Source organism: Uloborus diversus, chromosome 9 (genome assembly GCF_026930045.1).
Source record: "Uloborus diversus isolate 005 chromosome 9, Udiv.v.3.1, whole genome shotgun sequence".
Lineage (NCBI taxonomy): Eukaryota > Metazoa > Arthropoda > Arachnida > Araneae > Uloboridae > Uloborus > Uloborus diversus.
In genome coordinates this window covers 94,416,764-94,443,627 of record NC_072739.1, presented here as the reverse complement: position 1 = coordinate 94,443,627, position 26,864 = coordinate 94,416,764, and positions in this window count along the sequence as shown.

Sequence of the window (26,864 nt, the reverse complement as noted above, 5' to 3'; positions counted from 1 at the left end):
GCCTATCATAGAACTATCGAAATTCGGCTCATTAGATCGCTGATAACTTTTTACATTTTGAAGGTATCAAAGTGAAATTTCTTAATGAATCACAGAATTTATTTGGGCTTTGGATCATGACATTTATAAATTGCTATCTTTCGTGCACGTACAGCGAAAACATGCTTTAAAACGTTCATATTTCATTAAATTTTCAATCTTTCAACTTCAAATTTTTACTATTATGTTTCTCTTGTATGCTGTCCAATATTTCGAAAGTTTAGTAACGTTAAACGGAAAACTCTGCTTGTTATGAGCCGAAAACCTTCAAAAAAGATTTGTATTTTTGAAAGAAATGCTTATATCTCCGTAATTGTAAGAGGTACTTTCACGAAAATATAAAAATGAATTCTACATAGTATGTTAACTTATTTCTGAAATTTATAGCGTATCCTCAGCTATATACAATGAAACATGATAAAAAAAACCTATTTTTATTTCCTCAATGTGTTGCTTGTCCTCTAAATGAATAGCAGACTTAATTTTATTTGAAAGTGACAGCTTGAGTATACTTTTTATGTGAAAAAAGTTAAAGAGCCAAAAGTTATAATTTGGCAATTGGTCTTTTATTTCTCGAGAAATCTGTAAAAATGTGAATTTTCAAAGTGTCCCAATACTTTTGGTCATATAGTGTATATACAGACGTCATGAGAAAACTTGTTGTAATTGATTCGGGAATCGTCAAAATGGATATTTCGGGTTGTCTATACGTTCTTAGGCCAAGTTCTTATCCACGTGTGGTCGGGTTGAAAAAAAAAAACTCAATATTCATTCGGGGGCGAGCAAATTGGAAATTGAGACCGATTTTTTGGATGAAAATTTTTTCGCTCGAATACAATACTTCCTTTACTTCGTAAAAGAAAGTAAAAAAAGAACATCAGTGGGGAGGAAAAGATTTAGGCTTCAGAAAATCTAAACTATTTTTGCAGCAGGTAGAAAGAAAAAGTATATCACTTTTTTCATAAGGAAAGGAAGCAAAAACATTTTTTTTTTTTTGTTTGCTTTTAAAGGTTAATTCTTAAAAAATATTGTCAATTTGCTAATTTTCTAAAACCTTTTTAATAAAAGGGAAAAATAATTGATTTTTTACTTACTAAATGAATTTTATACAGCGCTGTGTTCTTACAAGAAATTAAGAAAATGCTAATGAACATAGCAACATTTAAAATACGTCTCTAGTTTTGAAAATTTATTCACAATTTGAATGCATTCTATTTGTTAATTACTTTACGTATTTTATTTATTTTCTTTGCCTTTTCCTCTGAAAAATCCTTGACTACCGACATTTTTTTCTTTTTCAAACAGAAAAAAACAGCTGTTAATACCTCTTTATTTTCTTTTATCTTCCCCAAGCTAATGCTTACTTTTTTCGAACCAAAAAAAAAAAAAAAGAGAGAAAAGGAAAGAAAAAAAAAGCAGTTACTAACAAGAACTTATATATTAAAAAAAATGGCTTGATTAAGCAGATTTCAATTTCTCAAAAAAAAACTTTTTTCTTCATTAAATGAACAGGACTAGTCTTATTTATGAACAGAATAATGTAAAAAAGGAATGAATCACTTTTCTGGAGAATACAATTATCACTTTAAAAAAGTTTATTAGTAACTAGATTTTTTACAATTAAATACTATAAGAACCTGTATAAAAAAAAAATTGAAATATTACTTACTACACTTTTTGAAAAAATTGCTGTCACACTTAAACGCAGAATTCACATTATTTATACTGTTTAAAACAGTTTTCTATCTTTAAAGACCACAATATTATTCAAGTATCAGATTATCGGTCGTTTTTTCCTTTCTTTTTAAATAGCAGAGTTTTTAAGTGCGATGTAGCCCTGCGATGAAGACTACCGACATTGCGGGCACGGATATTTTTATCTTCAATTATTAGAAATGAAGGTATTCAAAAAACTTTTTATGATCTTGTATCTAAATCTTTTTTGGGGACTACGATTTTATCTCCCGTTATTAACAAAACTTATCCCCATTCCATCCCCGAGGTAGGTATCACAGTGCTTAACTAAACTTAATGACAAAATGATTTTGCCTCGTGGCAATCTTTTCTTCATTTAGCCAGCGAAGTATAAAGCAAAAAAAAAAAAAATAAAAAAACACACATAAAACTGTTTTTAATGCCTTCTCTGGAGCAAATTTTAAAAATATGTTAATTTTTCTATGTCAGCAAATAATACTCACAATTATGATACATTTTTGACAAATCGTTCTCTTTAGTTGATAAGCAAAAAAAATTCAGAAGAAAAAAAAATTCGACAATGTTTTGCATATTAAACATTGCCATTGTCGGAGTTAGAAGCTAAATTAGACACTTCTTTTACTAGTTTAACTTTATCATAGTTTATTTTCTAAAACTTTTCATAAATGAGGCCATCTAGTTACTTTGTGGCCTCCACTCCACTCGACAGATTTTTGGCAAACTCTGTTCTTTGCATGAAGATCATTTTGCCTTTAGTTAAATAAAAAATTAAAAATGTACACCTGCTGAATTGGTTGTAGCATTTTTATATAATCTGTTTAGAAACCGTAGAGTAATGAACTAATTTTGCAAAAATTTGTCCTAATCACATTAGAAATAAAGTTTCCGCTTTTATTTTTAAATACTTATCTCTTTCTAAACTTTGAAATCAAATTTTCTCATTCTGTATTTTTCACATTTAAACTTTGTTAGCGCCCTTCTCTTAGTTAAATAAACTTTTACCACTGTGCTCCTTTAGAAATAAATTGTTCAGCTTACTTGATAACTGACCTAATTTTTAGAAGCAAAAAATTGTTATTTTATACAACCATAGAAGGAAAAAAAAGCTTAGTCAATGTTTCGGATATTAAACTTTTTCATTGTTACAAGTTAAAAGGTAAATTTGACATTTTCTTTTACTGGTTTAACTTCGTTATGGTTTTTTTTTCTAACTTTTCGTAAATGAAGCCCCACTTAGTTGTTTTATATATAGTAGGGATGTGTCGTTCATGAACGAACGGATCCAACAGACCGAATCCTTAGAACAAACGGTGCAATATGATCTCATAAAAATGAACGGTGATTACTTTATAGTTCTCTCTCACTTCTCTCGTCGATTTGCTAAATTCATTTGTTCGCCCACGTTATGAAAATTTGCTCGCCCGCGTTATGACAATTTGCTCGCCCACGTTATGATAATTTGCTCGCCCACGTTATGATCATTCGCTTGCTCGCGTTATGGAAATTTGCTCGTTCACGATATGATAGTTTGCTCGACAAAATAATCTTAAAATTGGAATAGAAAAAGAACAAAATCGAATTTTTGAAAAATCACTACGAGGCGCACACCTACATGCTACAAACTAATTTTGTGCCACATTTCATGAAAATCAGCCAAACGGTCGAGACGCTATGCGCGTGACAGACATCCAGACTTTCAGCTTTATTATTAGTAAAGATTCCCTAATGATGATAAAACGTTGTATTTTTGGTGAAATAGGTGACAAAGAACCACCTGGTAACCGTAACTCAATTTTGATTAAAAAAAAAGTGCAGATACAACTTTTGTGCTTAGCACGGCACAAAAAATGTTGGCAAAGCTCACTTTAGTTTGATGTTCAAGTTACATGTGTACTAGTAGTTTAAAATGTTTGAAAATTGGATTGCAGAAACTCTTGAAAACCACAAAAACGTTTTTGTCTATCGAGTGATACAACAACAATCATTCAAGTCTCACTGCAGTGTATAACATAAGAGTCTTTTTTGAGTAGTTCACGATACTATTGCTACGTGATATCGGCATTACAAGAAATATCGGCTTCAAACAGAGAAAAATTCTCGGAATTGTGCATTTCCTGACTCTATTTTGTAATACCTCTCTCTTATTCATTTGGTTTTTGAAGTTTTTTTTTTTTTTTTTTTTTTTTTTTTTTTTTTTGTGCAAAATAATTTTTCTTTAGAATAGTATAAACTCGTTTCTTTCGGAACAAATAAAAAACGACGAATTTAAGGGTTAAGACATGTATATATTTGCTTTCACTGGGTTGTTTGATTCATAATATTTTGACATTAATTACTACTGTTTCCCATTCGTACTTTAATAACAAAATTTTCTACTTCGTATTTACTAACCAGTGCACTAAGCCATAATTTTACATACTTTGAGAACTATATTACAATTTCAAACGAGCTTTGTTTGACCATCATACATTAACTTACTTTAAAATTATACATTTTGGCACAAATTTAAAATTTCCTGTTAAAAAATACTTGTAAAAAGATAGTTAGTTGAGCATTAAGGCCACTTGATTCATTAATCTTATCTGTCATCTATAAAGCTTCCTGAGCACTAATTTCTTTCCGAAAAGCGCGTTTTTTGATGAATAATGAGTTTCATTTAAGTGATCAATGGCGTTATTTTTTCTCTTTATAGCTCAACACTTATATTTTTTACCGAATCTAAAGAAGATAATTTTGTCGTGCATGTTAATTTCTTTGCCTCACAGTAACTTAACCATTTTGTAATGTTCAGTAATGTCTTTCATTTGTTACTTTTAGAAAAAATTTTGATTTCAGCTTTTAAAATATTTTTCGATCACTAATCTTTAACTACGGCAGAACCTTGATTAACCGAAATTATCGGGACCGAAACTCTTTCGATAAATCGAAAATTCCGGATAAAAGAGGTACCCAAGAATAGTTGTTAGGAGACTACATAAACTGCAATTCGAGCGTTAAACACAGTCATAGTTACCAAGTAACTACTACATATGTTGCGTGTTTCTAAAATACATTAAAACCTTGTTTATCCGGCTCCCATTTATTCGGATCAAATTTGTAGAGTTATAAAAAGTGTATTCACTAAAATAAGAATTCTTCTAGTTTTTTGGAAAAAACAATAAAAAAAATAACTATTTAAAATAAAATAGCAAGAATATCTTTTTCCTTTTCAGTAAAAGTGGTTTTTGTCTTCACAAATTAAGCAGCAGAGTTATGAGCAAAAATATCACTGTGTATACATTTTTTTTCTAAGCAAAGAATATAATTCAATACATTTCTGACTAAAGAACATCTAATCTTCAATAATGTCATTTATCGGAAAGAAAAAAGTCATCAGTTTTTTTTTTTATAAAGACTATAAAAGATGTTTCCCATCTTAAAAAAATCATCCGATTTCTTATAGCCGTAATTTAAATTCGTTGCTCGCATGAACTATTCATCCTTTAGCTTTTTCTAAAGAGAAAACATTGACAGTGCAATCCTGATATAAAATACTCGATTAATCTTCATGTCATGATACCCATTCTATCCGTGGTATATAAACGGAGTAAATAAAAACGAGCAGTTTTAAATTTTTTTTGTGTTCGCTTGTCGACATTTTCTATGGTAAAATATTCATGTCATGAACTGTTTGTTTTGCTTTCCCGGCGAGATTAATAGATACAAGTTTTTTTTCCTTTTTCCGGAATAGTTTCAAGACTGTTATAATCAATTTTATTCAAGTTTAAATTAATTATTTTAAATAAATGATCCTTAGAATAAAGCTGCTTTAGTATTTTGACCTTTTAAAACTAAAACTATTAGAATATGTTTGTGTGCTAGTCGCATTATATTCCGATTAAAAATACTAGATGGACGAAATTTTGGTAATGGGCCCCTCGGATCAGCTTTTAATGCATCTCGAAGTGTTTTTTAGCAAAAATTGAACTTGCTTCATTTTTACTCCATTTTAGGCAAGAAGAAGTAAATTTGTTAGCATTACATCGAAGCAATGCATCATTCTATTATTGCTGCATATTTATGCCTATAAAAAATTTACAACACGTATAATATTCGTTTCAAATGTTTTTAAATGCTAAAAAGCACACCTCTAGCTAGTAAAAAGTTTGTTTATGTGTGATTTCTCCAAAAATATTAATTATTTTTATCTTCAAATGGGAAACTTTCAACTGAAATAAATACACATCTTTCGGGAATTAGGTTCAAAAGTATGAGTTATGTTGTTTTGTTAGTTTAAACTCTATAACAGTAATACCTTCATTGCGTAGCGAATTTTTAGAAGATGTACAAATCACTTGGAGATCTTAAAAACACTCGTTCCAACCTTCAATATTTAATTGCTTATATTTTCTAAGTGAAAAGGAAGTACGTACAATGCATCAGCAGATTTAACCACATTCTTATACTAAGTTAGAAGATTAAATGGTAATTTAATAGTGTTTTGAACTGGCAACATATTATTTCTGGAGGGATACATTTTTTAGTTACTGGAACCTGTCTAAGCCATGTAGTTTTGCCTTTGCGCAAAAAAATCGCCAAGTCGCAGATAATATTTTTTAACATATTACTTTGCGTTATTATTATTTTTTTTTAAACAGAAGGAACTTTTAGCAACTTTAGAAGACTGTTTGCAATAATCACTATTTTCAAAATTCGCTTTCATTCTTTATGAAGTAAAATGTACAACAGTCCTATAAAGGAAAACGACTGCAGTCTTCCAATAAATCTAAGAATTTTTTCTTTAAGAACAAGAATGCGTGATACGACGTATACTTGGTGAAAAATAGCGTTCGCCAAAAACTTGGCTCCTTCCCATGAACCTTGGAGACAAATGGACCGCGCAAGCAAGATAAGTGCCAAAATATTTTAGAGTAAGGCTTACAATTATGAGATTTTGACAAAAATTAGAGATTGATTTTTTTGAGTTGAATTGCATTTGTTTTAAAGCGGTTGAATTTTCATGCAGCAGAAATTAAAAAAAAAATCCATAGGTGTGACTATCAAAGAAAATGATTAATGCAAATGAAAACGAAAATAGAAAGTAAAAAAAAGAAAGAAAATCTAAAACTAAATTTTTCTCCCTTTAAAAGCAAAAAGAAAAAAATTAAACATTTCTGTAGTTTATTATTACTTTGTAGTAATTCCGTGGTATTTTTAGCATTGAAATTTAATTTCTTTTTTCTGAAATATATTCCTCTTTCCAAATTTTTGAGTTCATAAAATTTGAATAGTTTAATTATGCAAACAAAAGATGCCCCTGAAAACAGGCTCCAGATTTCAATGGCGCAGTTTGCAGCCTAAAAGCCATCGTTGTGTGTTTAAAGAAATGAAGCACAGGTAACGAATTAAAACTTAGTCGTTTCCCGTCAAGCCACGTCTAATGTCTTTGTTTAGCTTGTTTGTATATTTATTTTTTGCTAATAAGTAAAAACTTTCTATCATTGAAAATACTACTACACCCCGACGCCAGGATCGCCCAGAAATTCTAAATTCTGCCAAATGATGATTTTGCCGAATGGAACTCCAAATTTTGCCGAATAACCATAATTTTGCCGAATCGTAAGACAAAATGTGCCGAATAAGGAAATTTTTGGAAGATCACAATGACCTCCAATCACACCCCGCCTGACGCACTTCCGAATATGTCAATTAAATTCGTTTATTGGGCTTAAATGTCACAAGTGATTCACTCAGACTTCAAAAATATTGACATCTTCGAAAGTACTTCGAATTACAAGTTTGAAACTTCTACTATTGATCTTATAACACTTTCAGCTTTCTTAAGATATGAAAATTACCAAATTTGGAAAACCCAAGACGTCTAAGCTAAGTTTCAATCAGGCACGTGCGGTGACCCAAACGAGTGCCAAAGCAGCTGTTATGTCCAATAGTCTTCATGTTATTACTTATACGTCGTAATATTTGTTTGTAGTAGATCTGGGTTCTGAGTAAAGCGTGTTCATTCTAGTAACTGTCATGTAGAGTAGAGCATTTTGTATGCAGAAAAAACAAATAATAGTGATTAATTACCAAAATACATTAAAAATGCATATTAGCAACACGTCAAGAAAACAAATAATGACTGAAACTGCCGTCGAAAATATGCAGCGCTATAAAATACTACTAATGTATCACCAAGTTTCGAGTTTTTAGAAGCAAATACTGCATTACATTTAACAGTGCGTTTACAATCGAATTTCTTTCTTCGTTCATTAGCATCAAAATATTCTATTACAGAATTGAAAAACGTGTTATGTGAGTTGTTTTTAAAAGAGTATATTCTATGGATGTATTTCTAATAATTATAACTTAAGTATGAGCGACAACCGGAGAGGGGGGGGGGGAGAAGACTATGTGGCGCTGACTTCGACACTGAAATTTTTAGCCGTGTGATGCTTTAAAGGCCTTTATTCTTATTCGGAATGTGCTCCACCGCTTTTGAGGGGTGGGCAACCCTGTCTAAAGTATCTGCATATTAAAATAAAAGATTCTGCGATAGAGAGCAGCTATGCACCACCTGGAACAGTAAATACTCAAGCGAACGAAAGTCATTGCCTATTGCCATCGTGAAGACAAAAATATTCGTCATCACAAAACTGAAGCACGGATAAAAAAGATCTAAAAATTTTTTTAAAAAGATATGAAGAACTGAAACAAATCCCAGTTTAAAACACTTCATCTTATATCAAAAGATTGTTTCAGATTATTCGAAATTCGGAAAAACCAATAAGCCAGACACCAAAAAAGACCACTTTTTCTCAGAAGAATCAAAAGAAGCCAATCTGGCAACCCTGCTTACTTCGTGTAATCCAATCTCCCATTCTCGGATAGAAGCCATGGTGACACTGTGTTGTCTTGGGAACACCCCTTCATTTCTCCTAGTACATGGGCTGCTGTGTGATTTTTTCTGTTTCCTTTGCATCTGGATGCGTTTTCCGGAAAAATCGCCGTTGAGCGACTCATAAATGTTTTTTTCAGCTTATTTTCAGTGATAGTCAAGACAAGAAAAAAACTTATAGTTATATTTCCTGTCAATTATGAACATGAAAATGAGAAAAGAAAATAATTTTTGGAGTGCCCAAGCTCTGCTTGGTTTACTTGGGCGGACCGCATGTCACTGGTTTCAATGCAATACTACGTAAACGGTAGAGTCACTACCGGGCGGGGTCGGAGGGGGAGATTCACCATGGATGACAGCTTCTGGAGTTGACACCCAAAATGGATTTGATAGATTATAAAAACATAAATAATTCAATTCCGAAAAATCCTAATATCTTAAATTATGTATAAGTTATGAAATTTAAACGAAAAAGGAGCACAACATGGTGCGAAGGGGACAATTACATATGAAACTAGGGTAAATTTACATAGAATGAGTTCATAACTCGATCTGATTTTTAAATGTAAACTTTCGCTACATCACATGAATAAAAATTTGTTTCTTAATGCTTCCATAAACTTCATGTTTATATAAAACATTAATACATGTTTTGTATGTGCGTGTGGTGGTGAGGTGGGGGGGAGATTGACACCCTAAATTACCGCTCTGAGTGACACCTATGCTAGGAATGCCACTGAAGTATATTCGATGACTTAAACTATCGCTATATACCTCACAGATTTAAAAAAAAATGTTTACTTAAAATTATATACACTTTATGTGCACGTAAAACTTCATTTTTCAACGGGTGAGAGGTAGGGTGACACCATAAATTACCGCTCTGGGGGACACCCTCGCTAGGTACGCCCCTGTATGTAATACAAACCCTAGTTTTTTTCGCTTTTCACCATTTTATACAAAAATAATAACAATAATAAATAAAATTTTAAAATATGTTTGCCTTTGTGTGTACTTTACCGAAGAGATAAAGTCGAATGAAAGAAAATATGCCAACTGCACGTTACTAAATCGAAACGCCATTTATTTCCCTTCCACAACAAAGTCGGATATTTATGTGCTTTTAAAGTCTCCATTCGTGGATTTCTTTACGATCGTAAATACTGGTGTCCTTTTGAATTTCCTGTCAGGATTTGTATTTACTTCCTGACATAAAATTTAAGAGCTTTGAACATTTTTTTTTTTTTTTTTGCAATTCAAAGTAAAGAAATTAGAAACCGGAATATCCATGAAAAATTAACTTTCAATAAATTTGCAACTGCATGAGAGAATGACTGCATTTTAGTAGTCAACATCTTATGCGAGGGCTTTAAAATTCTGATCCGCAAGTTTTTTTGTTTGACGGAAGTGACTTTTTTTTTAATGTTGCCAGAAACAATGAAAAATAACAGAAATTATGAAGTTAGTTCTGTTATTAAATTTTACAAATCAATTTCAAAGCTGAAATTAAGCTAGCGTATAACGCAAGTCAAGTTATCAATTTGATGCGTAATTCACATTGCTTGAAGCCTCGAAATTATATAGTTTCTATAATTTTCTTCATTAGATTATTTTCTTCGTTACATTGTTTTATTCATTAAAATATACAATTTTGTTGTGAATATGCCTAAGTCAGGAGCAAAAAGAGCAAGAGCGTGGCGCGGTAGAAAACGTGCAAGTGAAATGACAGTTCATGATGTAAAAAAAAAGAAATTTTCAGTTATATTTTGTAACTTTAAGGTAAACAATTTTTTTGTATGTTGGATGTTTTTGGAGTTTTTAACGCATGGAAATGAAAATTTTGAAAAAATTAAAAAATAGACAAGTTGGGAAAGTAAGCTATAAATATTGTAAACGTCTAAGTAACGTTAATATCGCACCCAGCGAATGAAAAACCTTCATGCTAGAATTCTGAGTTCTTGATCTCGATTTTCACCTATTAGTTTATCTTACGTTAATGGTAATTTTAAAAGATGACCTATTTAGTTAGCATAAATTGGATGCTAGTTTTCTTATGCAAGTCATTAAGCATTGCAAAATTTACTGTGACACTACTATGGAAGAACATTGGTCAACATTATGTTTAAAGTACCAGAAAGTCGCCCGTCAAGGTATGACGGGTGAAAATTGCTTGTGATATTTTGATAGTTGAAATTTTAAACCTAACTCCAGTGATGAACCCTTAACTACAGTGGATAGCCTTAATTTTCAACCACTTTTTTGATTTTTTATTCCCCTAAAATGACTGTCTTACCAATAAGACAGTTAAGTTACCAGATCGAGTTCCGCTTTGTCACAATAAAGTCTTTTCTGCATGTTAAACATTACCAAAACATATTATCAAATTATCATGCCATGGCGCAAGTTTCATTGTTGAAACTCGCGGGTTGCTCGATCATTGGCTACTATTTATATGAGGATTCTTTTTTATAAATATACTGATACTTATATTTTTCTTCCCTCTTTTTAAAAATTAATTCAATTTATAAAACTCTTAATTTTATTTTTGCGGGACAAGAAGCAAATAAGGTGATTTTCGTGCTTATCATCATATTTTTTATTTGTTATAATTTTAGCTTCATTACGCTACTTTAAAAAATTGTTAATTTTATTTATTATAAAATACAGTATTGTTCACAATACTATACATCACTGTATTGGATAGAAAGTAACTGATCAAAAGTATCAGAAGTTCATGAAAGTTGTATATATTTTTTTTACAAATGTCTAGTGAAATTTGAAACTACGTTATTTTGTGTTCGCATTATTATAATCTAATAAAGAAAATTAGAAATGGTGTTTTTTTTAGAAACATTATGCAGAAAACTAAAATCCATAAATAAATTGCCGATCTAATGAAAAGTCTATGTATTTTCTCTGTGTGATCAAGTATCCCTTGATGTGGGGATACATGATCCCTTTATGAAGTTTTTAAAAAAAATTATTGTACCAAAACTATCTGGTTAATATGATCCAAAAAAAAAAAAAACTGTCAGATAGAGGAAAAAATTACCGTTGTTCACTTACTTTTTTTAAAAGAACTGTTAATTTACAGCAAAGAAAAAAAAATTGAAAACTAAAGTGGGGATCAAGTATCCCCAGTCTCCACTACGGTTTTGAAAAAAAAAAAAAACTTTTTAAATCCTAAAAGCTACTTATAAAACGAAGTAGGGAAAAAATGAATACTTAAAATCAAAGTGCATTTGTTTTTCTCTTAATACACAAGTTGGTTTCCTGGTAGCTATTTTAGCTTTAGGAAAGAAAATACCTCAAGTTTTAGATGTTCTACAGTTAAACTTTAAAACCTGTTTTAAAAAATCATGTATGATTATCATGACGCTTTATATACTGTCCAATGATTTTGTATCATTAATCGATATTGCTACAATTCAATATACCATTCGACATTAATAGGTGTAACAGCTAAAGGTGTTACGTAATGTAAGAAAAACAACAAAAGAAAATAGGTGCATATTTAACCAGGAATATAATCCCTCTTACTTTTTTTCATTCATTAAATTCATTTATTTATTTGTTTATTTATTTATTTGTAACGTTTTCACTTCTAAAGATGTACAACGCTTCATTCTCCAAAAAATAAATGCAGCTACTGTTGAAAGTGGAAAGAAACAAACTATTTGGCATTCATCTTTCTACAACGAATTTCGATTTCTGGAACATTTCCAAAGTATGTACTGTTGCAGATATAAATTATCAGAAATGGCAAGAGAATGAAAATGGTTCCGAACGCCATAACATTTTACAACGCAAAGCGTTTAAATAATTTATCGGATATTCCGCTGGATATTTTTTTTTTTTTTTTTTTTTTGAGAAATTACTTTTTGTTGAAAAGTATATAAATAACAAAGTTAAAAAATACAAATTTACAAACATTGCAGACATACGTTTAGGGGCTAGAAAGGGCCGCTTTTTCAAACCTAAAGGATGGGAGCTAATGTTAATGAAACAAAACGCGAATTTCAAAAAACAAAAAGAAAAGAAAAGAAAAAACCTCGCGTTTGCAGATATTTTTGCAAACTTGTGCTTTTTTTTCACATATTTTTTCCTATGCTACTAGAGATTTCTCATCATTTAACTTTCAAACCATTGAAATCAAGATAAATTCTTCCTCATTCATATATAACTTTTTTAAATAGATAAATTTGTTGCTGTTTCATTGCTTTAACTTACACCATTTATAATTCAAAGCAATAAATGAATAAGACTTTAGTTTCTCGTTTTAGTGTTTATCTTCTATAAGTACGCATCATACTTAAACAATTCTTCTTTTCTTAAATACGTCTCCCAATGACACAAATAGTTCACTGAACTATGAAACTGCTCATATGACTTTACTTTCATATTTGTTATTTTGAAATACACATGTTCATATCACCAATAGTTATCCGTTAAAAGCGTAAACGTTATTAAGACAGGGATAAAATAAGAACCTAGAATTGTCATCGGTATATTTTAAGAGGGTTTTTTTCTGCCACAGCTACTTAAATGCAGTAAACTCCCGATTATCCGCGGAATAAGATGGCACGGTTACCGTAGATAAGCGAAAACCGCGGATAATCTGAATAATAGGTAAAAAACGATACTTAGTGTATACAATAGATAAAGCATATTAATAACACTCACACATACATTTAAATTATAACTAAAAATATTGCTACAGTGTATCTACTAGCATTGAATATTAAATGAACTGAGGTGTGCATCACATGACTTCTTTTTACTCCAACTTCATGTCATTTCCCCATTATTAGCAATTTTAAAGTGATTCAATTGTTTACTCTCTAAATATCACCAACAGTAGCCAAATGGAAACCAAATTTTAAAAAAACGCCCAATTTGTAAAAGACTGGCGATATATCGCCAATTAAAACACCACTTGAGTTTACATCGAAATTAACAATGATTTCCCCTCAAAAAGGGGCAAAAGAATCCCTTAAGAACATCCGAATGCAACCAAAAGGGAAAGTGCACAACTAGGCCCTACTAGGAGTTTACGTACCAAATTTCAACTTTCTAGGACATACCTTTTTTGATTTATGCGAGATATATACACGCATACTCACATACATACGTACATACGGACGTCACGAGAAAATTCGTTGTAATAAACTCGGAGGTCGTCAAAATGGATATTTCGGGTGTCTGTAGGTTCCTAGGCATATATCCACGTGTGGTCGGGTCAAAAAAAAAAAAAAAAAAAAAAAATCTCAACATTCATTCGGGGATGAGAAAAATGGAAATTAAGGCCGATTTTTGAGTGAAATTTTTTTTGCAAGTACAATACTTTTTAACACAATCATAAATTAAAAAAAATAATAATAAAATAAAACATAGTAAAAAGACCAGCGGATAATCCGAACCGCGGATAATTCGACCGCCAATAATCGGGAGTTAACTGTATAATTAAAACTACGTTTATATTCATTTTCTACAAAAAGACACCGAAGATTTTCAGTAAAGCATTTGCTCAAAAATAAATTTATTACTTTTATTTACAACTAAAATAAATGAACCTTAGATACGTAAACATCGAAACTTTTTACGCTCATTACAAGGATCAGTTATACCAACTGCAGGGTTATAATATCCAGAGACTGCAGTTTCAGCATTGTTATGAATTCATCGCTCAGGAATAGTCAATAACGGAGCTGGAAGCTGATGTTATCACCCTGAATCTAAGATTACAAACAAAATGGCAGCTATTACATTTAGCATCAAATTAAATTCAGGAATTGATTCAATTAAAAATAGGTTGACATTACCGGGGCTTTCGGTACATTTTATGTCGTTCAGCCTTAGCCCTGGCTTAACAGGCGGTAACTTATGGCTTAAATTTATCAAACGTTTATTTCCAAAGTTTGATCAACAACAATCCATGTCGCAAGACAAACTACGGATAAGCAAAACAGATTTCAATACCCCATGATTCGATAAAAAATAATAGTTTGATTTTGATGCTAAATGCACATTCAGATCCTCATTGATTCGCTCAGATTATGACCTACACTTTTTAAATAATATTATATAATTTAATTTTTAAGCATTGGAATGACCATTCACTTTTACGTCTTTTGTTGAAAACAAAAAAGAAGTTGTAGCACATTTTTTCAACTAGTGACTAAAGAATTTTTCCTTTTATAGAAACGAAATTTATATCATTCAAAAAAAAAATAATAAAATAAAAAAGCACTATCAATTCATGCAACGTAATTTTATGTCCTGACACATGCTTTCCCTTCTTGGCTTTTGTTAAAACGTTATTTCTTCTAAGATTTCCTCGAAATGCATATGAATTTTTGCTTTATTTTATGGGGAGATAAAAGGCATGATTTCCTGCTTTAAATTTCTTGTCCTTAAACTCGCAAATTTTGGCAAACTGCAATACTGGGAAGTCAAAAGTAATAAGAGAAGCATTTGACTCAATCCATAAATAAATTGGGGAAAGAGATTCATTGAAGAATGCAAACTTTTTTTTGAGGGGTTATAGATCACTTCTCGTGAATGTTTTGAGTTTTATTCAGAACTAGCAAAAATATCTGGCGTTGCCTGGGTTCAGTAATAATTGTTTGAAACAATCATTACTTTCGTTCGTTTGCTGTTTTACCTGAAAGAACTCAAAACACACCCCTTTGACGAGATTAAAAATCGAACTTCTTCGTTACCCATAAAAGTAAAATAGTAATAAGTATAAAGAACGAAATAGTATTCAGTTAGAAACGAAAGCACGACCTTTTCGCACATAAAAATTTTCAAAATATGAACTAGCAAAAACAAAGATCACTAAAAAAAAGAAGCCGTGCGCTTTATTTAATTGAATAGTGCACACACACACACACACACAAAGAAAAAGAAAAAAAAAGCTCTCTACTACGTTTTCCTAAGTGTGTAAAAAGTAGTTTCCAAATACTTAAATTACTTTGAATTCATGTTTGCTCCGGAGAAGTCTTGATTCAAAATTTTCACTATAATTCCTATTAAATAGCTATTTGCCTTCCAGTCTGGTATCCCCCTCAATAAACAGTGCAAGTTCTGTTTTTTCCCCAGCCATTAACCGGCCAATTCTGTGCAACAGAACAATTGCTTAAACAATTGTCTGCTCTTCCTGATGCATCCAAGAAACAACTCACAATGCGTTCACGAAAAACTCAAAAGAGCGAGATTCTCACCCCTTCTCCATTTAAAAATGCTTTGGTGGAGAAAAATACAATTGCAACTGAAAAACTATGGCGTTCGAGACTAAAAAGAAGGGCGCAACAGCCACAAAAAGTATGAAAACCAAACAGAACATCCAAGTATTGTCAAGAGACCAGGAAACAGAGTGCATCATTTGCGGAGAAACACTTGAAGATTGGATATAATACCGTGAATGTAAAGGCGCATGAAGAATGCGTAGATATTGATCCTTCGCAGCTTTACTCTTTTTGTGACGTCTGCAAAGCAAAAGAACGATTGGTCATCGCTAATATGCATGTCCGGAGCTACCCGGTAAAAAAATAATTGTCCAAAATTTAAGACTGTTTTTTAGACTTGATTAGAGCTGAGATAAAGAAATTACCTGATTGATACTCTTGTACTAAAATACTTCATACATATTTTATTTAACGTTTTGATACTAAATATATACCTAATTATGTCTATTTAAAAAATAAAATGTGTTTTGTTTGTGTGTCCGTAATGGGCTCCCCGACTCTCCCCTAAATGAAAATGCATAAGTGCATGAATAAATAAAGGCATAAGTAAACGAAATGAATTATTTCACTTGCATATCATTCACTTTGCTTAGCGGTAGCTTGACAAATTGTATTCAACATTTAAAATAAAGGCATGCCTAATATTAACTAAAATAAATACAGTGCTAGACATCAGTAAATCTCAATTAATACTTAAACTGCTAATTACAAAACCTGTATAATTTTTGCTATAAAACTACTTTTTTTTTTGATAAACCAGAATATATTACGATATTTGTATTAAATTTTGAAAATGATTTGTAATATCATACACATTTTAATCTTTAGGGGTATTTACTTTTCAATTTAATCAACTATATGTTTAAGAACGTAGATAAAATAATGATAGAGAGCTTGCACGGTAAACGGAAAACAGTTCCCTATCACATTGTCCCGCTATTTACTTTGCCCCACATACACATTACTTATTGGGTGCAAAATGTTAATAACCAAAAATTAATCTGTAATTGATTTGAAAATTTCTTTATCTTTAGAGGAAGCTTGTGATCGTAAAGTTTGTGATGTAGCAGTTTATATTGGTTTATGATGTTAAAAACAAAATGAGTGAAAACGAAGTCAAATAGAGGAACGTGGGGCAAAGTGAAAAAATAAGATAACTTATCTTTTTCAAAATGAACAAATCGGAATTTTGTTTTGAAAATTATAGTACATGAAGAAAGAACAATGCATTTTATGATAAAACTTGCAGTGAAGTATAGTTTTTTATTTTTAGCTGTACATTTATTTGTACCTGCAAAAAAAAGTGAGAATTTATCGCTTTAAAAATACATGAGAAACGTGAAAAATAAAACATTTTTCTAATGATACACTTTCTATATGATTATTAAAAATATTTTTAAACAAATGAGTAAAAGAAATAAACAAGGGAATGAATAAAAAAAATCGATAATGAAGCAATGAACGAATAAATAAATTGATTTACATACGAGAATTAATAAATGAGCAAATAAAAAGGAAAATAAATCAAAATAATAATAAATAAGTGACTTATTAAATGAAGGAATGCGAATGAATTAATTGGTAAGTAAGCACTTTAATATAATAAATTTATTAATACATGACTGAATAAGTAAGCGAAATAGACTATTTCACTTTGTAAAATTCACTTTACCCCTCTTTCACTTGACTAATTGTACAAAATATTTAAATACAAATAAGCTTAATTATAAGAAAATAAATAATGCATCGAATATTAGTAGATCTCAATTATTACTTAAAATGTCAATAAAAAGAACTTCATCATTTATAATAACAAAAAATAGGTTTTACTGACTACAAAATATTACAATATGAGTATCAAATTTTGAAAATTGCTTGTATATTCTTCGATTTTTAGATGGAACTTTTTCCTGACTGAAATAGAATACATGTGTTACTACATAGTTAAAATATTACGAGAGAGGTGGAGCTAAAAGCAGAGTAAATATTTTACCATTTCACTTCAGTCCGGTATTTTACTTTATCTCAAATTCCCCTACTTTCTCATTTCTAAAGGAAAACAGTAAACCGATTGAAGATTTCTACATTAAAAAAAAAAGTTAAAAGATCCTTGCACTTTAATTTTGACGATTTAAATAAACTTAGTCAGAATATATGTTATTTAACGGCTATAAACGGGTAACGATTATTTTTCACCGAATGAATTAAAAACTGCAGAAGAGTTTAACTGCGAGTTGAATGGGAAAAACTTCGTTTATGGTATAGTATGCAGTAACTTAAGCGCATTTTGAGTAACTGTTTCACAATATTTACATTTGCTTCTGTCTTGGACAAATATCGTGTTTTAAAGTACATATTAAAATAATAAAGAATCTCTAAAGCTTTTATGAAATTTTGGAAATACTTTGGACGATGAAATAAATAAAACAGAAATACATCTGAAATTGATTGTTTACCAAATCTAAGAATTCTCCGTCATTTAGTACTTTTCGTCAGAAATGAAGAAAAAATAAATAAATATGGAAGTCCAAATACAATGAAGAAATTCCACTTTAAAGTGTTTTTTTAGTTATTTTTTCCAGACTTTAAAATATTACTCATACATAATTTTTGGACAAATGGACTTGGTTCATCTACCTAGTTATTAAAAACATAGATGAAAAAAGAAACCTTAAGGAAAGAATTAAACGAAATAATATAAAAATTGAAAAGAGACTTTTATTAAAGAAAAATTCTTCATCTAAATAATTTACTTTGTTATAAATATAATCGTAGTCGGAAAACGATTATTCATTCAACAAAAAAAAAAAAATAAAAATAAATAAATAAATAAAAAATAAAAAAAATACGGCAAAAAGAGGAGAGAAAATTGTTTTTTTTCTTGTAAAAAGTAAAAGGAAAAACTTCGGAACTACGTTCAATCAAAATTGATGAAGTAATTTTTTTCGGGGTGCAACTATTTCGAACACTTAGTAATCTTCTGAAAGAATTCAGTCTGTTTTATCAACAAAGTTTAGAATTTTTCCATGAAAGAAAAAAAACCTATCAATCTAAAAAACAATTTTTAAAATCAAAATTGGAATTAAAATTAAGGAAGAATATTTTCTAAATTTGAATGGATAGATAAAATATTTATTTTGAACTCAATTAAATTTAGCATTTATATATTGTTAAAACTAAAAACACCGTTACTAAATAAATAAAAAAATCAAAAATAAATAAGAAGAAAACAATACTTGAACAATGTATTTAACTTTGCACTTAGACTTGTTAAATACACTTTGAGTTATTAAATCGCACAACCGTGTTTTATTAAGATTAATTTATAGGAAACTTTTAAAAATTACATTTAAAAAATAGATTCCAAGATAATAAAACAGTTTATAAAATGTTGACACAAATAGAAACAGTCGTTGCATTATTGAATAAAGACTTGTTGATTATTGGCTAACTATATATTTTTTAGAAGAATCTTTTTAAACAAATGGTAAAACATATTTAGTTGCACTTAATAAAAGTTTGTAGGCCCTTAGATAACTCGAACTTCCTTAACTGGCAAAAAAAAAAAAGACAAATTTTTGTCTGACATCTACAAAAATAGACAAATATTGCTATGGTTAACAATGAATCCTTTTTAAAACATAAAAATTAAGTTTCAACAAAATTTTAAAGTCACATTTCTCTAATAAAAAGAGAGCAACTTTACTTGGATACATTTTTACGAAATTTGGCTTATAAAGTATAAATCCAATGCACAGCATGAAAAATGTCTTTTCCATGAAAATGTGTATTTTTTGGATATTTTTGTTGAAAATAATAAATTTAATTTTTTTTCAACTGCGCACCTTTTACCAAAAATATTCACGTTTTAAGTTGTGTTTTTACTTCTTTTTTCCAATGTAAAGGAAATATTGTATTCGCAAAAACATTTCACCAAAAAATCTGCTTTAATTTCCATTTTGCTCGCCCAGAATGAATATTCAGTTTTTTTTTTTTTTTTTTTTTTTTTTTTTTTTCAAGCTGATCACAAGTGGGTATGCAGCTAAGAACGTATAGACAAACGAAAAATTCATTTTGACAACCCCCGAATTAATTACAACGAGTTTTCTCGTGACGTCCGGATGTACGTATGTACGTTCGTATGTGCGTATGTACACTGGTATGCAAAAATTAAGGACGAAGTCGAAAAATTAGCATATCAGCTGAACGAAGAGGCAGAGCGGACAGAAAGACCAATCAGGAGATTAAGTAAGGTGATGTACGGTAGCACAAGCGCAGATATGCAGGCAGACGTAATGGGGGAGTGTCTGAGTAGTATAAAGCATGTTGTCGGTGTAAGATCAGTATTTCTGGCAAAGAGATTGCACGCCGTATAACAGTTAAAATCACACCGAGTTGCTGCCTCAGCGAGAAATGGCGAATAATCAATCTGTTAGACGACATCTGGATACTTTTACCCGAAGTCGAATCATTGGGAAGTTGGAAGAAGACCACAGTGTGACAAGTGTGGCTGCAGAGTTCGGAATTGCTCACAGCATTGTTTCACGACTTTGGAGACAATTTCAAACTACAGGAACAGCTATCTAGGGGTTCAGTAGTGGTCGTCCACGAGGAACCACACCCGCAGATGACCGGTATATTTTCTTATAGGCCAGAAGAAACAGGCGGCAGACAGCGGGAGAAATCGCTAGACACACGACACAGGCGACTGGACGACCGATATCGCGTTTTACCGTGGCCAGAAGACTGCACGGTAGTGGTCTGTTTGCACGACGCCCTATACGGTGTGTACTCTCTAACGCCTGCTCATCGGAGAAGGCGTTCTCTGTGGTGCCGGGAACACCGGAATCGGAGAGACAATGAATGGGGACGAGTACTCTTTACAGATGAGAGCAGATTTAGTCTGAGTAGCGATTCTCATCGCATACTCATCTGGAGAGAGCGGGGAAGCCGGCAATCATCCCTCGAATATCATTGAAAGGGACAGGTATAGAGGTCGCGGTGTTCTCGTTTGGGGAGGCATCATGCTTGGTAGTCGTACAGACCTTCACATCTTCGAAGCAGGTTTAGTCAACGGAACCCGTTATTGTAACGAGATTCTTCTTCCATATGTGCGTCTTTTTAGAGGCGCTATGGGTCCGCAGTTGCTTTTCATGGACGACAATACACCATGTCATCGCACAGTAACCGCCGATTGAACGTATGGATTGGCCGGCACGATCTCCGGATCTCAATCCCATCGAGCATGTATGGGATTTTCTAGGCAGACGCTTGACAGCTCATACCTTACCACCAGTAACGATTCGGGAGCTTCGATTGGCGCTGTCAAGACGAATGGGCAGCAATGCCTGAACAACTCATTGACTCCCTCCTTCTCAGCATGGGCAGACGCTGTGAAACCTGCCTAGCAGTCGGGGGAGATCATATCCCCTACTAAAGACCGGATGTTTCTTGATGGACACCCATCACAGGGATGTTTCGACCTTCAGTCGCATTGCGCTCCATGCTACTTTTTCAATAAAGTTTCTTTTTATCCCTCTGATTTCTCTTTTAGTAAGTGTTGCTAACGTTACACATGTCTTTACGTATTGGGGATCTTACGGTATTAAATATGTTAATTTGGAAATCATTTGTACAAAGTTACATTGAAAAAACCGTCTCGTCCTTAATTTTTGCACACCTTAATTTTGCATTTTGTATGTGCGTATGCACGTGCGTATGTGTGTATGTACGTGCGTATGTAGGTATGTACCTAGCAAAACTCATAAACGTCATGTCCTAGAAAGTTGAAATTTGGTACGTAGACTCCTAGTTGGGTCTAGTTGTGCACCTGCCTTTCTTTTTGGTTGCATTCGGGTGCTCCAAAGGGGTCTTTTACACCTTTTTTGGGGTCAAATCATTGTTAATTTAGGAGGGAAATCATTGTTTCGATCCAAACTCTAGTGGTGTTATAATTTAGCAACATTTGTCGATATATCGCCAAGCTTTGGGTCGCCAAGTTTTTTTGCTAACTTAGCGACAAATGTGGCGTTTTTTTTTTTTTTTTTCTAAATATGGTTTTATTTTGGCCACTACTGGCGATATTTAGAGAGTTAATCATTGAATCACATTAAAATGTTCAATATTGGGAAAATTAATCTGTGTAAAACGTTTTTCTGCTTCAGTTCGCAACAAGGAGTAAAAATGTTTAAAGTGTTTCTTTGCTCACTCCAAGACACTATTATCATTAAATTGGCGTAAAAAGAAGTCATGTTATGCATACATCAGCTTGTTTTTTTTTTTTTTTTTTTTTTTACTGTTTTTTTTTTTTTTCTTTTATATTTGTTTTTTATTGATTTATTTGAGCGATCACCAATTGCTTATTATCCTCAATTGACCAAAGTTGATGTTGCTCTGATTTTTTAGATTGCCATGACGACGAGAATGAACTAACTCGTTGTTTAAATATTTATTAAGACGAAGCATTTTTGGTGCCATGATACCAATCGCTTGCGTTCATTCAAGGCTTATCTTGAGCAGATTTTACTTTTAAAAGGGGGGGGGGAGTGCAAAATCACGTTTTTTTAATGGAAAAACATCAACTTAGATCAATTTAAAAAGAAAAACTTATCTAAATACAAAATTTTCAGATTACCAATTCCCATCATTTATGATTGGTAAGATGTAAAAATACATAATGCTATAGGATGTAAATCATCTTTATGTTAAGTGTGCTGGTGGATATCGGCCGTAAAATCATTATCTTTATCATCGCATCCTGAGCTCCATTTCTTTTTTTAGGGGTATGCCTCGTTTTACTTTTTCCAGAAATTGACCAGTAATAGTATGACGGGTGCAAATTTATTGGCCATTTCCATTCCAGCCCAGAAACAAGAAACTCAACGAGTAGGGTCCTATCGAAATAGGTGATTGCTAAAAACATGTTTTGAATTCAAGACGTCAAACTTCAAATGAATGCTTGATGCTGTAGGTGTAGGTTCACTTTACAATATTTTTAGCGACATTGAGAGCGTAAAATGTTATCAATTTCATTATAGGAGCGGATTTAAAAAAACAACTTTCTGCATTTTTTTGAATACTCAAACTGTATTTTTAATAACTTCTACTTTACATTTGCCGTAACTACTACCTTCTCTTTTGATGACGCATCAAAATTCAAATTATCGACTTGCATATAGTCATTGTATGTTTTTGTTGTAAATAAGTAAAATGTGTTTGTCGGGACTGTGACACATATTATTAAGAATTGTGAACAAAGTGTGCCGATATCATAGGTTTGCCCCTACTATAGTGAAAAAGATGGATATAAATTCAAATATTTTGTTTAGGTAAAAATGCAGGTGTCTCTTTCCTCCTCTATGCAGTTCACGCGAATCTTAAGTATTTTAATACAATACTCATTGTTTTATACTTCTAGGATAAGTTGTCCATGTTTGTGCACACCTTGAAAAATGTAATCATTTACTTTCAGGTTACATATCACGTTTCAAGTCTGTCTCAAAATTGTTTTTTACCACCCCAGAAATTTGTCGATGCGGAAAATAATCTTGCTGACGTAACTACTTTATTTACGCAACAACTGCAATAAACTTTACAAACATGGCGTAGAAACATATTTCTTCGATTTTCACAGAAATCCTTTGTTTACTTTCCAACCTTACCCAATAAAAAGGAACGAAAACTCTATTCTATATTTGTTTGATCAGCCCTTTTTTGAAACAAAAATGCATGATTTTTTAAAAATAAAAAGTACAATTCGTTTCTTTGTATTAAGATTTGAAACAAAGTTTTATAAGTGTAATCCGCTGCGGATAACAGTATCTAGCAACAACAAAAATCGAAGTTCTTTTAGCTTCGTTTATAGAAGAAAATGATTTCTTTATTCTTCCATGTAGATATTTTATATACATTCTCTCTACTTCTTGAGATTTATAGGTTGAAGCAGAACAAAATTTCGATATGAATGCATATTTTCACGATTCATTTTATTCCAAAACTTAATGTTTAAATATAATTTATTTCAATGGAATGTTATTGTTACTTCTGATTCATTCGTGAATTGTGAAAAACACCAAAAGGGTCACTTGGAATGAATTTTAATATACCGTAGCATTCCAGCTCCAAATACACTGTTTTAAGTACCATAGGCACAGAGTCCGACTATGACCATGCACGAAATCTATTTGGCGCTGACGTATTACTGCAATCAGGCCACATTTTCCAATAACTTATATACTAATATACCGAATGTCCGAAAAGTCCTTGATACATTTTAAAAATTCATAGAAAAGCAACAAATTGTCATTTAAATATGCGGTTTGCGCCATACTGCCGTGAGTAGATAAAGGGCAGTAACTGCAATTTTTTCGCTTTTTTGCATTGTAAGTTACTTTTTTGTACAAACTTACTTAGTTGGTTTCCGCTGAAAAAGCTCGAAAAAAGCGTCTGTTTCCAACAATTCCCTGTTGTTAGAATTGAATTCAAAACACGTTTCTTGAAATATCTCGAAAACTCATATTTGCAGATACTGCCGTTTACCAGCACACGGCAGCATAATATTTCAAGGTGCAAGAATTATTTATGACATCGCGAAAAAAATGAAGAAAAAAAAGGGTGTAACTGTAAGTAGTTGCTGTTTCATTACAGGGATAACAAAAGCGTCACGTGAGACGTTAACACATTTTATTAAACAGAAAGCAATAGCTTTCATCACCAGAGTTAAACGTGTGGACGTTTGTGCTCCTGTTTAATAAAATAATTAAGCACCTCACATGGCTTTTGTTTTTCTTACTGCTATTAGCTTTTTATACGGACTCCTTAATTTATATTTATGGGAAAAATATGCATTGAAAATACTTCCAACGCAAAAAATTTCAAGTATCAAACTTAAAGAGATATTTAAGTTCAAAATTTTATGGGATCGTGCAGAAGGTGAGATTGGAACTTATCTTAGTTTCAGAAGAACGACAGGTGGGCGAAGTAAAAAAAACAAAATATTTATACTTTTCATTGCTATTGAAAAATAAATGCAAAGGTTAAGCTATGATACGATAAACACACTACAAAAGTTCTTGCATGAATTTGAAGTAACACACTCTCAGCACTTCTTAATTTTAACCCTTGTTAGCCGATGTATTTCTCCCCAAAAAGTGTTATTTACTGCCAGCGTAATGTGAAGTAAATCACAATATATGGCGTTTCATATCTTGATGAATATTTCTCGTAATAATGTCGTATTGTGTTGGAATCATTTTTGGAATGGAGCATATTTTCCTGTATATTAGTTAGTGAACCCAGGGTCCGTTATAAAAGTTAGACTTCGTATTTTCTTCTTCGTATATTCGCATTTGGTTTTAACAAAATAATTTTCTTGTCTTAACCGTGCACTTTATTTTTACCATTTTTACAATTGGATGTATGCATCTTGGACTAGTGGTAGCCAAATAGAGATTTTGCAGGTTAAACGGAGAACACGCTGCGTATTTAACTTACTTGCGCTCTACGACAATCTTTGTTTAACAAAAAGAAATGCATTTAGTGTTTGTATAACTTGAGAACTTTTCGCTTTGCTTAGAGCTTTGTATGGTTCTTTTGGATTTCATATTCAATGGAAATCGTTTTGTTTGCCATGCCCATCGTAAGCATTAAGTGGAAAAACAACAAACGTAGCTCCTAATAATACAAAGGAAAAAAACAAAAAAAGCGCATAAAATTTACATTTATAAAAGTACTAGAAAATCGCCCGTCAAGGTATGACGGGTGAAAATTGAACGAAGTCATTTGAACGAAGCCATTGCCTGTTTCGTGATATTTTGGTAGTTGAAACTGTAACCCTAACTCCAGTTTATTGACCCTAAACTCCAGTAGGTAGCGTTCATTGCTGACCATTTTTTCGTTTCTTCATTCCCTTGAAATGACACAGTCTTACCAGTAAAACAGTAAAGTTGCCGGATCGAATTCAGCCTTTCCCTGCATGTTAAACATTACCAAAACATATTGTCAAATTATCATGCCGTGGCACGAGTTTCATTGTTGAGAACATCAAGAGCTTTACTTGATCATTGGCTGTTGTACAGGGTGTTTCTAAACTCTTTGGCATATATTAAGGGATAATGGAATGCATCAAGACAAACAATATAATAGTTATAATTAGGATCCCAAACCTCTTCCAAAAGAGATAAGCGTCGTTCAAGATTAGGGTCCAAAATTTCAAATGGGCATACATAAACGGATAAATTGGGTGATCGTTTACGGTTTACTCTAAAATTATTCTTTTATCCATATCTTCTTGAAAATAAATTTTGAAAATGTCGTTTTAAAAATGCCGATAGAGGGCGCTTAAGACTTTGGAGCAACGATTTAATGCTTGGACATAAACTCAAATTTTCAGCTCAAAATCAGAACCATTGGGAGTGATTAAGTGTTGCGCAACTGAACTGTGTTCAGAAGATGAAATACACTTTCTCACAAAAAAAATGTATACATCAAGAATAAATTTAGCTGCAACCAACAAACTCGACAGGAATGTAGTTTGGTAAGAAATAACTTAAATTTCGTCACCAGTGAGAAAAGGATGAGCATGCTATGCGCATACAAGATGCTATGCGCATACAAGATGCTATGCGCATACAAGATGCGCTGATAGGTAAGATTGAAGTATCAAAGAGCACTTTAAGGGAAACTGTCGAGTTTTAAGGACGCTATTGTGACCAGGACGACCTTTTAGAGTAGCGGTTCCGAACCTTTTTTGCCTTGCGAACACCTTTCAAATCTGTACGAGTTTGACAAATCCCTTGTGCATTAAGTAATAAATGACAACGCCTCTCCCCCCCCCCCCCCACACACGCACATACGCAGTAACATTTGGGAGATTTTTTTTAATTTAAAAAACAAAAAAACTAGTTGCAAAATATAAAAGTACAAGCATTGCTACAAGCTAAAATTATAGCTAAAAAAATTTTTCCCACACAAATTCAGCGGAA